Below are 18,935 nucleotides of genomic sequence, written 5' to 3' on the forward strand. Positions count from 1 at the left end.
CTGAGCGTGTTATTCAGTAGGTCTGCTCCCTGCCCCCACCCCCCAGACCCATCCCACCCTCCTCCACTCTCGTTCTTTAACTAGATAAAGAAAAGAAAACATAAGCAAAGATAACCAAACCCAGGATTGTATTTTCATCATATTTCAGTCAAAGGTGACCAGAACTTGCGCTACCTTTTACAGAGATTTCCTTTCGTCCTGGTTTCAGTTCATGTCCACAGATAGAGCTGGTAAACTTGAGAGCTGTTTTAAAATGAGCTAAGCAGACTGCATTTGTTTCTCATTAACTCTCAAATATAACATTGTTACATTTTTTCATAGAGTGCTCAGCAATGTACATAATGTAAATGCAATACATAGGAGACTACAAGAGGTTGGCAGCATTTGACAGACCAGATGAAGAAACCCAGAAGGAAGGATCCTGGGATCTCTTCTCCCTGGAAATTTTACTTTACAGGTAAAATTTCTTTTCAATTGCTGTGGCATAAAAGCAAAGCTGTCTTCACTAACAACCGCATAATACAAACTAAAAAACAGTCTTTTTCATACACTCTGCAGAAGAAAGCTTCCTTTTCTTGGCTGGTTTGATTTATACAGAGAAAAACTTCTCTGTAATGATGCTTGTAAAAACATACCTGGCATGAATTTTCACTTTTTTCAATGGAATAAATCATTCTTGGTAAAAGACCATTGTTTTCCAAAGGAAAATAGATACATTTTAAGCTTAGAATGGATGAGATTATAGAAATGCCACTAGGTTTATGGCTGAAAAAGGTTGCATAGGTGAGCTTATACATATGACATTAGTGAAGCATTAGGTCTCTCTGGGGACTATGTGTTGAGACTGTGAGGTCTTTCACATACAGCCCTCAATGTGCATCCCCCTGAAACTAATGACTGATATCACACAGATGCCTGTTTGTGTGCTATGAAGAAGTATCAGTTTAATTTTCCACAAGTGCCTGGGAGGAATTTTCCCCAGATAGTCCAACAAATCAAGATTGAACAAACTTTCATCAATAAAGAGATATCCTGGTGTTTCCAGCCACTGTATTTTTTACAACTACAATGTCCACCAGAGTAGCTATGACCTAGGGCCAGGTATAACCAATAGCCGGAATAGGTATGACCATCCAGCACTAGCTTTTCTGCCTTCAGGGAAAGAGAGGCTGGAATCTGTATTTTTCTCCCTACATAGTCCTGTATTGGGCTAAGAGGAGCATTATCCATTGGCAGAAAGTATTTGACTGGGGTCCTGTGTCTGCGCTTCAATATGCCTTTTTTTTTTAAATCTATGGCCTGCCATCTACCATCCAGCCATTGCTGTCCTGGTTTTGCATTCTTGCCTGGGTCCTAGAGCTTCTGAGAAAGAAAGCACTGCCTCTTTCACACTGAAAAGAACAGTTAGTTAAAGGTCTGTGTCAAGATAAATATGTATTTTCTTAATTTCATAATATTTATTAGATAAGAGCACATTAAAATTAGGCAGGTGTTCATGCTGCAGAAGTGCAGTTCCAAACATAACAGCATTTCATTAAAAAAGAGGCAAAAGGGGTCACTGAAGGACCTTCCTGACAAAACCAGGGGGGGTGCCACTTTACTGCTTTTAGGACAAAGACACAGACATGAGAAGATGTTACACTAACAGAGGCTTAACTGGGGAGGGAGCTGTGTAAGAGAGTCCAATTAGTTGTGACCTTCAAGACAGTTAGTTCCTAATTGCACATGTTGCTCTTCATGACCGAATAATGATGGGAGCCCACGTGGCTGAACCCCTTATAAAACAACAAAAAAACTGCTGGAGAGTCAGTCCCACTGAATATCCATGAATTTCACAGAGGTGCCTTTGTAGTGCCCTGCATTGCCTTGTATGCTCTGTCCTTACTGGCAGGGACTGAGGACTGCCCAGAGCCTGTAGACAAACTCGTGCCTTGTGGACTCACGGACATAAAGCCAGACCTGCTGTAGACTGGGGCAGCACAGGGTGCCCAAACTGCCCCCAAAGAGTGCAGTGAATAAACACAGCTTTCACTGTTCCTCTAACCTGATGTCTTAAAATGCTCAAGAGTCTTCCTGTTGACTTCAGCAGGTTTTAAATCAGGCACCATTTATAGACAGGGCAAAAGGCACATATTGATGTTATTTACATTAACTATTATTGCATATGCATAGTACAATGTTTTGTTCATAAAGTTTGCAATGAAAGCTTGCTTAAAGGAAAACCGTGATACTTGACAAATAAATAATGACTTGACTAGGCAAGTTTAAGTTTTAGTTGTTCTTGACTTTCTATCTGCCATGAAGAAAAGTTGATCAGCTAGCACAAGAAGTATCATCAGCCCAGCCCAATCTTGGACAGTCCTTGATCTCTGCAGGGAGGGCTCCCATTGATACTACCAGGAGAAATGCTTGTAGACATCAGGATAGCATATGGCCCCTCTCACATCAGTATCAGTTTATAGCTTGACATATGGATGGATAGATACCACAGAGAGATTGAAATAAATATGACAAACTAAGTCATACAAAGAAAAAACATGTACACACAATCACACTCGAACAGATGCCTTGGCTGAAATAGGTGATTTAGAGGAACACATTGTAGATCTGAGAAGGGAAAATTTCATCTAAAACTTACAGTAGCAAAACACACTTTTGTAAGCAAAACTGAAAGACAGTTCAGAGAAATTCCTTAGAGACAATGCTAAGAGAAGGTACTGGTAAAAAAGCTGTTGATGAACTTGCTGTAGATTTAACAGTAAATCTAACAGGATACTTCCCTCCCCCCAGCCTCCATAGCAGTTGGAACTGAAAGGTTTTAAAAAACAGCCCCATAGCATGGAAGAGATGGAGAAGATGGATTTCTCCTAGGCATTCAAACAGGCTGATGCAAACACTTCACTCTTGTTTGTGATTTAACGCATTACCCCAGAGATCTGAATGTGAAATCTGGACTTCAGGAAGAAAATCCTCATTTAGCAAAGAAAGTGCTGCAATTACTATGTGTGAAAGCTCTTCCAGCACTGTTTTCTACTTGCCATATGGCCAACTTCACCCACGTTAGTAGCAACTACTGAGCAAAGCCTCAGCATTTTGAAAGAGAGAGAGACAGAGAGAAGTGCAGCAGTCTCATTCAGCAAGCATGACCTAAGGAACACCCATTTGCCTATTTACGCTGATACCTTATCTTTGTTTGATGCTATCAAAGTACAGGTTTATGCTCTCATTGGGCACAGGGGCATTCATTTCAACTCTCCTAATAGCAACAATAGCAAGTATTAGTCCCAGAAAATTTGGGATAACTTATGTACTTCAGAGATCTTGCTGCCTTGTTCTTCATTTCAAACCGTTTAAACCATTCCAGTGTCTGCTGTTCCAGGGTTTAGTGACAGTTAGGAGAAGTCTCAAGATCTTCCCACAAATTCATGAATTTCAGGAACTAGTTGAAATGCCCTGTGCCTGTTACACAGATACGCACACACCCCTAAAGGGAAGAGAATCCCCCCAGCCTTGCATGCCACATAAAAACAGTCCTCACTGGTGCTTAGCCTTGAAACGCAGGGGAGAGGAGTGGCCTTCTGGTCATCAGGGGACGTAGATCTGCACCATTCACAGAGACTCAGCATACCACGAATAGATCCCAACCGAAAGCAATGGTCTTCTTGTATTTTTTACCTCCCTTGTTTCCAGGAATTCAAGGGACTGTTTGCTATCATTTGAGCCAGATGATAGGTTACTGTATCCTTCTAAAATCCAGATGTATGTATTTCCAAAAGGTGACACCACTTACCAGAAATGGGCAGCCTCAAGCTTTTCCCCGCAGCCATCACAGTGCTCAGAGACGTCAGCCCTGAGCACAGCCTGCAGGGAATGTATAATGCAGGGAGTAGCATGACCCGCTCCAGCAGCGGCAGGGGCAAGGAGCTTCCTCTCTACAGAGGAAGGTCCCCAAACCTGCTGGCACCATCTGCTTAGCTGCAGCCAAGACTACCCTGGCTCCAGTGTTCTGCCTATCTTACACACTGTCCTTTAGCAGAAGGACTCCTTGGCCAGGGTCTTTCAAAAATTCAACTTTCACATTGCAACAAGCCCTGAAACAAAACGCGTCACATATGATCTGTCGTTTTACATTGCTTCCTCTTTATTTTTTTCTAGTTGTTGAAGCTGTTAATATCTGCGTATGAGCTTTCTTCCCTTCAGCCCTCCCTCTCCCTCATTTTGATCTCACAGTGAAAGTCAGAGTCCTGCACATGCTGCAGCATAGCCTGTTGGCAAAGAGAAGCCCTGAACGTCACAGTTGGAGCACTGGCAGTTCATTGACACATCAGTAGGAAGAGGGGCCAGTTACTAGAAAGCTTTTTACTGTTTATAAATGAATGTCATACTCATGAAAGGAGTCAGACTGAAGGAAATCAAAATCTGATTTATTCAGAGGGTAGGTAATCCAGGAACAAGGCAATCATGTCTGAAACTGCCCTGCAGAAACATACTCTATCCTGAGCTACAGGAACCAACTTTAACAATTCCATCTTATTGAGATTTTCCTAAAATTTCACATTTTTGTTACTGCTGATGGGAGTTGTAGTGCAGATAAGACGTTCATCACTGCCAACATTTTTATTATTATGTCTTCTATTCTTTCTGTTTTCCAGTTTGGATGACATTGCTTTGTTTATCCGTCATTTTCACTGTTGGGAGCTGTGCTTGGACCTATTTAGTAACAGCGGGAAATTTTAACAGAAAAAAAGGCATAAGAAGTTCTGCTGCAATATCTGCTCCCCCCTTGGCCTCTCTGTTGAGAGCATCATCAAAGACAGCAGCTAAAGTAATGTGCAGATTAAAAATTGAACAGAGACCACCCATTCTTTCACCTGCCTCAGTGAATAACCTTCAGACAGTGTAACAAATTTCAGGCTCACAAGAGGGCTAAACCAGCAATACAGAAGTGATTGGTTCCATAGTCCATTCCCTAACTACTCGAGTCCTCAGAAAAGTAAAAAGATATTCTTTGCTTGATTGTGAATATTCCCTCTAAAACTTAAGCAAAGATGGTAAGCTTGTGTATGAAAATCAACCAAAACTAGCACTTGTGCCATTCAGAATCAGATTGCCAATAGTTATATTTAGCATAGTATTTGCAGAATTTTCAGTTTCAAGCCTGGAAAATAAAAAACAAAAAAAATTACCAAGGTGAAGAAACAGCTATATTCAGTGAGCACTGAAGCCTGGTAAATATTCAGTTTTTAATGGCATCCACTTCTATTTTGTTCACTGAATTATTGGGCTGACCTTAAATTAGAGATCTGGATGGAGCTGAATTGAATATTGTGAAGATGAGTGTAATTACCTTGCTTCCCTTTATTCTAATTCATTTTTATTTTTTTAATTCTTCATCTGTGTGACAGACTGAATGTCAGAGTGCTTGTGGATTTATACTCACAGTAACAGAGAACAGAACCGATAGGCCAGATAGTGGCACAAGGAAAGATAAATCTGCATTGCGGTCAGGAGTGCAACTGCAGAACCTTCCTGTCTTCTTCTCAGTGAAATAACCGTAGTTTATACACTGTCCAGACTTCAGTACATGCCAGATAAGACTGCCAGGGTTCCTGCATATGCCGACGAAGTCCATGCCTTCCCAGCACTTTCATCTGCAACAGCTAACCTAAAGCTAACTCAAGTGTTTTTTCCCAACTACGATTACAGCATAGGCATGGCTTAGGCTGCTTCTGGTCCTGCTTACATTTACCAGCTCTGTGGAGGGAACCCTTGCAAGCAAACAGACCTGCCGTCCACTGCTCGCAGAGCCGGTCTTGGCATACACTGATGTAAGGACCAAGCCACCTATGCTCGGTATCACAGGAGTCGGACAAGGGGCCGCCTTTGCTATGCCACCAGTGTGCTGGGCTTCCCTAATGACTAATGGATTTGGACACCTGGACAAATCAATCTGTGTTGGACCTAAGTGTTCTCATCACCTGTGCTTGAGCCTCAGTTTCACCACTGACAGTCAATCTCTCTTTTTATCTTCTTATTTACTTCAAAAATTTTCTAAGGTATTATTCAGGTACATATCGAAACCTTCAAATACTTCCTAAGCTCGTCTCCCAATTAGTGCCATCTGGCCTCTACATATCTGGTTGCTGACATCTTCTCTCACAATTACGTCTCTCCAGCCCACCTCATTTGTGGAATTATCGCTCAATATTCTTTGGTAAGTCATCAAGTAACAGCACATTTCCCTAGTTAGTCAGGGAAGTTCAGATTCACCAGTACGTATACAGATGCCTAATAGAAGTATATTTAGAAACAGTGAGACTCCAACTAGTTAATGAAAATATATATAGCAGGCAAAGAGGAAGAAGGCCAACACAAACTCTGTATGATGGCCCTAAGAATATGTACAACAGCCTTAGCTGTGTTTGATGGTAAATGTCACATCTCATGTCAGATCCTGCCTGGATAAATTACCCCCGAAGACCATACTGCCTCAGAAGCTAAGCATTAGCAGCTGCATGCATGCCATTAACCCCTCACTGCCACACAACAACTTTATACTTGCTCAGGGCCAAATATTTTAAAGGAGGGTTGACTGATTTCAGAGTGTGGGGTCAAGAAAGCTGCAGGACATATAATGTATGGCAAAGAGTGCCTATGTATGTGTGCCCTTTTGTAGGACATTTATAACAAGGGCACCAAGTATTCCAGCAGTTTTAGCTGATTTGAAGGGTAAAACTCCTGTTCAGCTGCTCAGCTGAGTAACAGACTATATTCCAGGTTTTCCTAATTACTTAGCAATTATAATTATTTATTTATATTTATTAATTATATTTATCATAGTCCTAAAAATATGGGAAAATTTGCACAAGTTCTCTGATTTGTTTCTTGACTGCAGATATTTTTTTCACTAAGTAGACTTAAAAAGCATATTTTGACCCACAGTGGTTGAGATAAATATATAGTGATAGCGTCAGCAGCAAAACCCAGTTACTATACAAAGGGAAATTTGCACACCCAGTTGTATTGTCCACAGCAGAGTCACTTCAAAAACAAAGGGCTTCATCTTCCTACTCCTCAGCATGAACCTAGAGTTAATCCACAAACAAAAAATTCTGTAGTGGAAAGCAACCTAGAGAGGAGCAACAGACTCGTAATGACTAATGTAAAAATGTAGAAATGGTTGTATCAACTCTAACATGAGAAAATGTTCTCCTAATTTCATGCTGGCATTATAGAGTGTGTCTAAGATTTTCTATTTTGGCCTTCCCATTGACACTTCAGACTTCACAACTGTTTTTTTAAAAGCACAATATCCTCTCTTTTGGCTGCTATGATATAGAAACTTTTTTTAAAGTTGGCTAGCTAAGGGGTTTGGCTATGAACTTTGATCCACAAATGAATCCACCATAAATGTGAAACAGTATGGAAGGGATTTACACTGTGTGACCTAAACATCTAACTTCACATGTCCAATTTAAGACCCTATATAATCAAGGGAGAGAGGTGTGGTAGGCTCTTCCAGAAGGCCATTCAAGGGAGTAAAATCCAATGTTTCACAAATACCTCTGTTATTTTAAAAGTTTTGATTCTATTTTTCCTTTTCCATTTGTAACATTTTAAAAGCTGAAAATTTTAGAAATGTGGAAAAAGGGATAAAATGACCCCTGGCATAATTAATTTGATTGCATTTAAAAATCAAAAAACTCAAAATAGGAGAGAAATAAAGAAAATTGTTGGCTATGAAAAATGTATCTTTTAAATTGAAATGAAGATTTGAATTCCAATTAAATCAAAGAAAAATGACCATTTACACTGGTTAATAATTCATTTTAATTATTTTCCTATGAAAAATATTGGTCTTCAGTAAATTTATAAATACATATACGTAGGACTGGGACTTTGTATTTCAGCTGATTACTTGAAACAAGGTCTTCTGTGTTGCCTGAAGCTGTAACACAAAGAGTCCTAACTATCACATGAAACAATCTGGATAACTGATCTCATACCCCCCAAAACAGACATGTCAATAGGAAGCAGTGAAATAAAACAGATTTTTCAGTCATGTTAAACAGAAGAATAATAGAACATCACAAATTATGTAGTGATGGAATATAAGAAATAGCAGAAAGGAAAAGGTCATTATAACTGCAACAAAGCAGAAGTCATATCTGACAGCACTAATGGTATTGGCACCTGATTTCTGAAGTCCTATAAAAGCCACTCCTTCCACAAATCCTACTAGATTGTCTAAATCAGAAAGCATAGATCCCAATACATATTCTTCGATATGTAATGTCTAATAGCTATCAGCTTATATGGGTAATTACAAAGACTTGGGTTGATATTTCAAGTTCATATTTTCAGAATAGCATTCTTGGGGTCTCTGATTCACACTTGTGCTTTCCTCCATGTCATCTCTTTCATGTTAAATGGCCTAGCACGGTACTATTTTGACATAGTGTAATAGCACCATTAGATAAGGATGAGTTCAATGTGTTAATTTGCTTTATCTCTTCCTACTACCCTCTTTAAATGAAACCACAGTTAGAGCTGAACAAGGGAATATAAGTCACCAGGGACAGAATAAATTCTACTGTTAGAGAAGAAAGAGAAAATAAGTGGACCTTCACTGACCTCCAATTACCCAAGACAATAGAGAGTTTCAGGAGATTGCCACAGACAGGAGGTGCAGGAACTGTCTGCATGAACTCTAAGGATACTGTTGGGCCCCACTGTTACAGTCAAATACTAATCACCGAAATACGTTCACTGTCATCGCCCAAGACAGAAATACACCTACTAGCAAAGTGTCTAGAGAATTTACTATGCAACACAATGCAAACAGCACAGATTGTGTTACAGAGGGAAGGGAAGGAAGAAAGCAGAGAAGAAAGGAAAGAACCGGGAAACTACTATTTCACCTAACCCAATTCATTTTTGAAAACCTCCTTATATGCACAGTCCACAAAAGCACTTCACAGGCGGTGCAGATATTGCCTTTCTGCAGGGATACATGTGATGTATCTGCTGAGGCAGACCAAGGCAGGCCTCAGGCGCTGGCCCAGGGAGCCAGCTGGGAGGGCTGGTGGTGCACACCTGCATGAGCCATGCACACAGCTCCTCTCTGCGTGGAAACCAGGGCCCAAGAAGGACTATGTGATGCACTGAGGTCTTGTCCCAAGGTGGACTCAGCATGGAGTCAAAGCCCCAGATCAGAAAGGAAGTAGTCCCAGGCCCACCCAGTAAGAGAAACCTTGGCTACAATACAATATCCTACAATATTCCTTCTGAAGCAGCTGCCTGAAGGGAATGAAGCAGCTTCAGTCTGGCCAGCTTTGGAAGGATACAGCAGTGCCAACATACTTTGTGCACTTGTTACCCATCCAGGTAGGACATGCCTAGCAGAGTCTGACTAAAGATTGTGGCCCACATTTCCAATATTCTTTTACTCCTTGAGTTAGCACAGAAGGGGGCAGAAAGATGCTACTTTATTCTCTCCTGTTTCACAGAACAGCTAGGACCTGGAAAGTCTTTTGGAGCTACCCTAATTGATGCTTTGCTGCATATCTCTCCAGAGGGCTCATCCGTACCCCTATGGAACAGAAGAGTCAACGCAGAATTAGCTAACTGATACTGCAATAAAAACTCAAAATTGGTGTGGGCATGGCAGAAGCAAATACAACTCAAAAAACATGCACAGGAATTATGCATAGCATAAAACCTTGTCATTTTGCACCATTATTTCCCTCAAAATCTATTACAAGCTTTAGAAACATAAGATTACTCCATTTAACATAATAAAACTGCTGCATACTCAAAGCTATTATTATTAATGGATCTGAACATGCTCAGCTATGTCAGATCTCTAAGCACTCAGTGGAGAAATGCCCATTTCCAGCAAGCCCCACAAACAAGAAAATAGTGTCAGATCTAATTCCTTCAGCTCAAAGAAGCAATTGCACAGTTTACCATCTTTTCTAATTCCCATTTAGAAATTAATGGAGAGATTATAGATTCTTTTTTGCTTTCTCTAGAGCAAAAGAGGAAATGACTAATAAACTGGGATCTATTAACAAAACATAAAGGGAAATGTTAGAAAAGCTGCATTTCATGGTCTTCATCCTCCTTGAATGGCAGACCCAGGTGTGAACAACTTCTTTCCACATGAATAGTATTCACCAAAATAGAAATAAATTACTATCTCCTGCTTGCTCGCCAGATAACGTGCAAGTTGGCAATGTTGGCATGCTCAGATATCCAAACTCAGGGATCTACCTCAGGCATCTGAACCAAAATGCATGTTCCATAATGCCAGATCCTATCTGAACACAGGATCCAGGTTTTACAGCAAAAATTCATTGGCTGACACTTGTGCAGGGTTGAAGATTCAATCTTGGCTGAAACATCTTCCCTCTGAATCCAAGACACTGCTGTTCTCTCCAAGACAGTGTGCCATTCACCTGAGCCCTTTCTGCCTAGACAGTACGTCCGGCTCAACAATAACTTCAACTAAAGATTTCTGAGAGCAGCTTTCTGTAGATGTGGGCTTAAACTGCAAAATCTGGATGCTCAATCAGCAGGCCAGATTTGTGAGCGAATGTAAGTACCAAATTGTAATGAAGTTTGTTCCTTAAGTCTCTATGAAAATCCAGCCACAAATGCTTCAGTGTATCTATAGTTATTCCCGCAAGTCTTCTTTGTGTTGCTAGTAAATCCAGTAAAAGAGGAGATGATTCTTCGAAGGATTTCTGGCCCATTTGCGCAGTGCTAAGGCGTCAGTTTGTCACGCTAGCTTTAGGATTTCCCTCTGAGTATCAGTAAGGCTGCATTACTAGACAGCAGTCTTTAAAAATAGATTTAACTACTTTGCCAACAGATTTTAATTGCAATAGTCAAAAGGTGGTCAAATGCTAAGTAGATTGGGCAAACTAGAATGTATCTCACAATGTGTTTCTCTAATACTTCAGTACATCTACCTGTTCACATCTCTGTCATGCAGCTGTAGCCTGGGTCACAACCATCCAAGCTGGCTCTCCTATGGCCCTGGATCATCTCAAGAATACACACAGTTCCTCTGCAAGACCAGGCTGGCGCTCAGCAACATGAAGTTTAGGCATTTGTAAAGCTAGCTACAGCCTTCATTCCCCTCTCTACTATTCCAGGCCACACTGGGCATATAGGAATGTGAGCTGCGGATTTGGAGGTGACACTCAAATTTGTCAGTGGGACAGGTTTCTGTCACAGATACAGATTAAGGGGCATTTTTTCAGACTTCTTAAAATATAGCATGATAAACTGAAATGCCTATAAAGAACCTGCTATGGTCTGGTAGATTCACACAGTGACCTGAATTATTTTCAGCATTAATCTATGTTATCACAGTGGAATTATTGGGGTGACAGTGAGTTCACACTTCTGGTTGTCTTTGTTTCCAGTGGTCATTGATATCAAAAACCATCCTGCACCTGCTGTGAAAATAAATAGTGTCATCATTGTATTAGGCATTTTTCAGGTATCTAAATACATATATTCCTGAATATATTGAATCAAAGCCTAAATTCTAGAGTCCTTTTCACTGATTTGGTCCAATAGCAAGTTTTGTGTGCCTGAAACCTTGTCTGTTATTTTCAATTATATCCGCTCATCTAATAAAGATAAATCCTCTCCCTACAATCTCAGTCCTCTCTAATATTCTTGGATTATCAAAGATACGATGTTATACTTTGTGTGTTTTCAACTAACATGCTCCTTCTTCTCCCATTTCAAGTAAATCCTGAAGAAAAAATATTTAAAAAGTGAGCTACACTTGTACTGCTTATAGACAATATTCTGAGCTTGTTGACAGTTTGTTACAAATGGAATTGCAGGGAAGTTTTATCTGAGTAAAAGAGTGGGGAATCTAACATTCTCAGCCAAACTTGAAGCAGCAAAGCCAGTAAATGCTGATAAACTTATAAAAAGCACAGTAGGTGAAAAGGTCAGTCTTAATTTTCAGATGCTAATTGGGAGGTGTCCTTCATATTTAGTGACGGCAGCTCGGACCCTTGATGTGATGGGAAGAGGTTCGGCGCGTTAGAGATACCTTGCCAGATTCCATTGTGTTTGAGGGTAAACTGCTAAGATCAACAAGCAAAGAAGGTTACGTAAAAGGTAGGTTTCCAGTAATGGATTTTCACCACCATAAATTTTGAGTTTGGGAGTAGTTTTGCTTATAAATATTTGGCTAGCTTTCAATGTAGCAAGACATATTCTGCTTCTCTGATTTCCTAATCTGCCACCCAGTCATAAGACCTACAGCAAAGCCTGGCTTTTGCAGAGGTATTTAAGGAATTACTTAATCTCCACCCCTGTGTAAAAAACTTTCTTTATTTTAAGATTGATTTTTCTGCGGTGAGGGGACAGGTCTGTACTAGCTTGAACTCCCAAGTTCTCTCAGTCACATCTATCTCCTTGTACAACAGATTATTTATGCCAAACTGGTTATATTTTTTCCAGGCTAACTATCAGGGAGGTCTAACATACTGCTCCTTTACCATCAGCTTTGTTTTCAAACATACAATGGTTTGGCATGACTCCAGTCACCACCAGGTGATTTTTGGCCCTTGCCCTTTTTATTATCTGGTATCTCTTAGGGAACCACAGATGAAACCAATAGAAAAGGAGAGAAAAAAAAAAAGCAGGAAAAAAGAAAGAGCTTCTCCTTTGCTTTCCTGGTAATGTGACATCTTGCCCTTTTTGCATTATATATTTTTGTCCAGCTGATGCTTTGTCCTAGTGGAATCGTGGTTCTAGTATTAGCTCCAAATGGTAGGCAGGCATTTTCATTAAAAACAATTACTATTTCCAAACAGGAGCTGGTTCCTCAGTTCCAGCCATTCTTGCTGTAAAACGTTCAGCTGAGAGGAGCAGATTGTTCCTGCTGAAAATGAATGGAATCTGGCAGGAAAACCTCATGTTTTTCCAATCCTAGTTTTTTACAAAGAAAACACTGGGATCTTGTTGAAAAATTACAATTGTTTTGGTGGGCACATTATTTCTCTCAGCTGAACTATTTCCAGCTAGATGGTACAAGTTTTGTGTTTGTGAGCATGTGTGTGTGAATATATATGTGTATATGTACACATACACATAAGTTTTTGTATATAATTGCTATGTAGAATATGATTAATCAGTCAAGGGAGAGTAAGCACATTTTTGTTATTAAAAAGCATTTATGCAAATTGATTTTTTTAAACAGCTTCCACATTATGAACCCTCAAAAGAAAGTCAATGAGTAAAATACTATATTATAATAACAGCTAGTCTCACTTTTAATACTAGGAAAAGAAAGAGGCCAAGGTGACTGAACTGTTTATCCCTTGGTTGTTCTCACTAACTTAAAAACATTGTCAGACTGAATTATTCTGATAAAAATATCAAAGGAGAGAAAGCAGAAGATCCTATTAGAGTCATGAAAGAAACAAGTCACAGAGGTCCCCATATTGATTGTCCATACAGATGCTGCCATTTAGTAATAAGTGATTTTGTTTACCTCAAGCATAAATAGATAATGAGCCAGACTGACCTAGCATTCATATGAGGCTGCAGACACCTCCTTCTCCTAGTTGCCTTTCCTTCCACATGAAGTGTTCATACGAGAGCCAGCAGACAGTGAGAGGGGTGAGACTGGTGTATCTTGCACCTGCTGCACCTTGAGAGTTTAAGAAAACTCCCCAGGCAAAGTTCATGTCGCAACTCTCAAGTCCATCCCCACTGTCGGGGGGACTGTCCTGACCCTCAGTGCCAACAAATGGGCAGTATCCAGACACTTTAACTATGGTATCTCCATCCATGACCTTCAAGACAATCCCACTGCCTTGACCTGCATCTGATAACCACACTCAGAATGGTGCGGGAAAGTGGCAGCAATGAAGCATCATCCACCAGAAAGTTGCAGCAACCTGGCAGAGTATCATAGACCAGCCCAAAAGCTGATCACATGATGTGCTGCTCAACCCTCTGCTGCTCTTCCATCACAGCTGTACAAATGTAACAAGCAATACAAAAGCCCTTGAATCTCCCAAGGCTTAGAAGTTGAGTCCTCCTTGAAGCCAGATGTAAGTAAGTCACTGATTTTCACTAGTCTTTTGGGTTCACCTTGTGATCCAACATTAATAAGCAACAAAGCAAATCCTAATGGAAAGGATGACAAATACTACAGCGACTGCTCATTTTAATGGTGATTGCCTCATAGAAAAAGGAAGAATTATAAGCATTTCCCTTCTCTCTTATTTCCCAGCTAATACAATTTCTTGTCTCCCTTTCAACTGTTCTTGCTCAGAATCTCATCATTATAATAATAAATTCGTAGAAGTTTACAGCCAAAGGGACCTCAAGAGATATGCTGGCACAGTTCCTTGCAGCTAGGCAGAAGCAACTACACCTAGACCATCTCTGACAGATAGTAGTTCAACTTGTGCTTAAAAAACTCCACAGAAGGAGAGTCCAAAACATCCCTTGTGAATTTGTTTTTTGGATTGTTTGTCCTGGAGATTAGACTGCAGATTGAGCAACAACAAAACCAAGCATACTGTCACTTCTGCCTTCCCTGCAGTTCCTCCTGGCCTTGGTGCACTGCCCCATCCAAGCTCTGAGACCCCCCTGGTGCACAGTCAGCAGCTTCACATCCTGTGACATCGAAGAACTGTGGCAAACTTACCACCATCCCACTCCTAGGATCCCAGCCCCCTTGTGTTGCGCAAGGGCCACAGTTTCATCTCTGTAATAGGATATGGGACTTCAGATACGATTTGAAGGGCACAAAGTACTTTGAATAAATTGTCTTCTCGTTTCATAACATAATTTAAAAACATACACTAAATAAGGTGTCAGCAGGCTTCCCACAAGGATCCAGCTGTTAAGTCTTTATTGTTGTGTTTGCTGTGAAGTCAAGAAGAAAAAAATTCTTGTTTGCCAACTTATAATTCAAAAATGCCAGAAGAACCTTCTTGCAAACAAACAAGATGCAAAAGAAATGCTGGCACCGAAGTGGCACAGTCTGTGAGTTATGGAATTGTGGAATCATTTTGAAAGTTAAATTATATGATACATAAATGTTCGTAGAATTTTTTATAAATAAGATCAGATTTCTTCCACAGCCAGGGAGACACACATCAGAGGTACCAAATGCTCTGTTTATGGATGGCCATCAAGCACTGTATGCTCTTTGTACACAAGTATGCAGCATAATAAAAAGAGGACATACTGGTGTTGAATAGCTGTATTAAAAATGGGGGAAACCTTCTCTTTTTATAAAATACAGTTGAGCCAAGGGTCCTGCAACAAATACTGCATAGCAAAACTACTTCTATCACTTGAAAATCAGGAAGCCTAGGTTTGTCAGCCATTTGCACATGTGAGAATCCAGAGTATGTATTTCTCAAATGAGAAAGTCATTTTACTGTGGAATAAATGCTCTGTGCCCTTTTGTGATGTTCCAGAAACTTATTTATATTGTCTGTTTGTTTTTGTTTTGTCTGATTTATACTATTCACCAATGATTTAGTCCAGCAGTGTCCATTTTACATAAAAAAAAAAAATATGGCAGGGGCACTAAAGCAGTAAACACCAGATACCAACCCAAAAGCTCAGTTACATGCACCAGAGCATTCACCAGCACCTGAACTCAGCTATGCCCACTAGAGCCTTGCACTTACATGTGGAAATCAACTCGTTGCCTGCACTGTTCCCTGTTTTGGTTGTGTGCACGTAACCACACACACACACACACACATATTTTTGCATCGGTACCTGGTAGGCCTGAGGGTGGCTCTTAAAAATAAATGGGTGAGCTTGTGAAGCCTTCTCTCAGGTTGCTATTTGAAAATGTCCTTTTGGACACTACCAAAAACTAAAGCTACATTTTTTAAGGTACAAAAATTCTGATGTGGCAGTTGTGAGATGGTGGTTATGAGGCATCTCCCACCTTCTGAAGATGTGTTCAGCCCAAAACACAAGGGCACATCACTGGATGACTGATCGTCCCACCAGAAGACCACACTGCAATGGCCTGAGACCCCCAGCCTGCAGCAGCAGCTCTGTGGGAAGACCAGGATCAGCAGAGAAGGAATGCAAGGAAAAGCTTTTCCAAAAGGAATGTGAGACCTAGAGATCGAAATTCTCCACCTAGCCTTAGGAAAAAGAGGTTTGGTTCAGGCAAACAGTCAAACCCTACATAGCTCTCTGCCCTTGTAAGGTTCTTCCTGAGAGTAACTAGATCACTGTGCCTCCATGTGCAGACTGCTCTGGCTCATGAAGAATGGTAGCTAGCGCCCATTAGGTATATTGATCATATGAAGGAGCCATCAAGTGGTGCCACTCTTCTGATGGCCTAAACTATGGATGCATGTCCTTTTTCTCTCCAGGCAGAGTTTACCACCCACAGCTACTCTGCACCTCCAAGTTCCCACCTCATCTTGATCTGCAAGCTGTGCAGCCTGTGTGAGTGCTCCCTAATTGACTCCAGTTCAAATATCCCAGCTGAAACCACGATTCCAGTTGCACAAACTAAGCCGGTTAATTTTCCCCAGAACAGGTTAAGGAACCAGAAAGCAATTACCTCTGGGAGGAACAGTTGAGGGTAATAATCTCTTCTACTGGCACATTGGGATCTAGAAGAGGATAAGCCCTCTTTGGCCATAAAGGTGAAAGATCTGCAAATCCATAGAGCTATTCCATCCCCTGAGCAGAAGGCTCTGAGCTGTTTTCCTGCAAGATATCTCCAACTCTAAGCTTGAATGGAAGTCAGGCATCACCAGTTCTGACCCTACTAAAGTCAAAGGGAGTTTGTCATTGACTTCAATGAAGCTAGGATTCACCCCAGGGTAAGGGGCATTGTGTTTTTCAGCAGTCACCCATGTGGAAATTTTGCTTAGATGACTGACTGCCTGGAAGGTAGCAGTGCCAGGCCATGAAATACCAGAAATGTTTGTGTTAATCCACATACTCCAGCATTTGTAACTGCAGATATCTGAATACATCCTTGTCCTCTAGAAAGAGCATGTTCTTATACCCTTGGCTTCTTTACTCCACCTGAAGCTGGTTATGCACCTGATGTACCTAACCTGTTGTTCAACTGTGCTACTAGGTCTGACTGTTTATTAGGAAATATCAGAGAGGTTTTATGTTCGCACATTGTAAATAATGTGACAGACCTTGAAAATATAATATGTCTTTTTAGCGCTACTGTATGCGTTGTGAACTCAAATGAAAACAGCTCCTGAAAATAGACTTAGAAATAGGTTATTACATTCATGTTTCATGTTGACTCAAATTCCAATTAAAAAAAAAAATCTTCTCATAATATATGTTTAGACCATACAGAAATGGATAAAAAATATAGGAAGAAGGATGCTAAAAAAAATAAATCCAAAAGCATATCTAGGAAATTCCTAAATGCATCTCAGGAATTCAGCTGGTACTTAGAATCCAGACTGAATACGCTGGTGAGTTCAGATGAACCAATATACATAGGCAAAGGTATTCTAACAATGCAGTCTCAGAGCTTTGGGTCCAGATCAAAGTTTTTGTTATCACAGAAGTGCAACAAAATTCCATGACAAGATTGCTTGTTTGCGCATGGCCTTTGTAGTATAAGTAGACGCATGCTTGGTAATAGATGCATGTAAATATGTACATAAGCAGATCTAGTATTAAAACTGTCATGTAAATGTGTAACGTGTAAAGTAAAGAACCATACTACAGTACAGGACACATAAGAAAGCTTTTGCGTGGCTGAGCTGTTTTTATCCACTCTAATTAGACAGAACCTCACGCAAACCCATCAAATCTGAGACGAAGGCAAAGCATCAGAAAATGTGGAAGGGCTGTAAAAAAGGAGGGAATACAGAGAGTGTGGGCCAGCTGCCGTGGCATCTAAATTTCTGCCTTTGCATCTTGGGCTTCTTTCTAGCTCAGAAGCCTCCAGTAAGCTTCCACACGATGGGTTGCTTCTTTCAGTTTCTTCAGTCCAAAACCTAAAGCAGGTATCTATCCACAAGGGGGAGGGAGTCTCGCAAGATTTTTGCCATTTTCTGCTTCTTCTTCACAGCAAATCTGTGCTTCCATTTTTGGGCCAAACCACAAGAAACCATCTACAAAACTAGATTTATTGTAACAACTGGAGGTGTGCAGCCTCCTTTGTATAAGATGTAGCAGATGCTAAATTTTATGGTGCCGAGTTGAGCCAAAAAGGAGTTTGGGAATAGAAAATGAGTCAGCCTCCTTTCCTGCACCTGCCTGCAGGCACTGATCTCGATGGACAGAGTTTATGACTGTGATTGTCCCTGTGCAATTTGCACAAAAAAGGAAAAGAAACTTTCCTCAGCCTCAAATAGGCCAGTCACAGTCTTGCCCAGTGGATCTATCATCAGCACTGACTATACCAACACTTTACTCTCCTCCAGCATCAGCTATCACCAGGTCTCAGAGAGCCTCAGAGATCCCAGGGAATGAAGGGAAGGAGAAAGATTTATGCATTTTCAAATGGCAAAGTGTTATTTTCACTTTATAGTTGGGAGACTGAGGCTAAAGAAATCTGAGTGACTTTGCCCCACATGACAGGGCAGATATGAGATAGCCAGAAGCAATCCCAAATTTCCTAAACACTGTTCCTAAAGCATAGGAAGAACCACCTGGCTCCTTCACTTTCCTCACGCCCACGAAGAGTTTGTCCATCACTATGCAAATCAAGGAAGTTTCTCTCATGCATCCCCGTTCCCACTTACAAACTGCCTCCCTTTGAGGTATATTTTATTTCCATCCTCCCTCTCTAGCTGCCAAAGAGCTTTCTACCTCAGTAGTAGAGCCTTACATAGCAACTGCAAAATCCTGCAGTACAGCAGAGCAGAGGTTACATGGCCAAGACAACTGCTATTTTCATCAATTCTTCAGCAAAC

The sequence above is a fragment of the Apteryx mantelli genome, chromosome 3 (genome assembly GCF_036417845.1).
Source record: "Apteryx mantelli isolate bAptMan1 chromosome 3, bAptMan1.hap1, whole genome shotgun sequence".
NCBI classification, from domain to species: Eukaryota; Metazoa; Chordata; class Aves; order Apterygiformes; family Apterygidae; genus Apteryx; species Apteryx mantelli.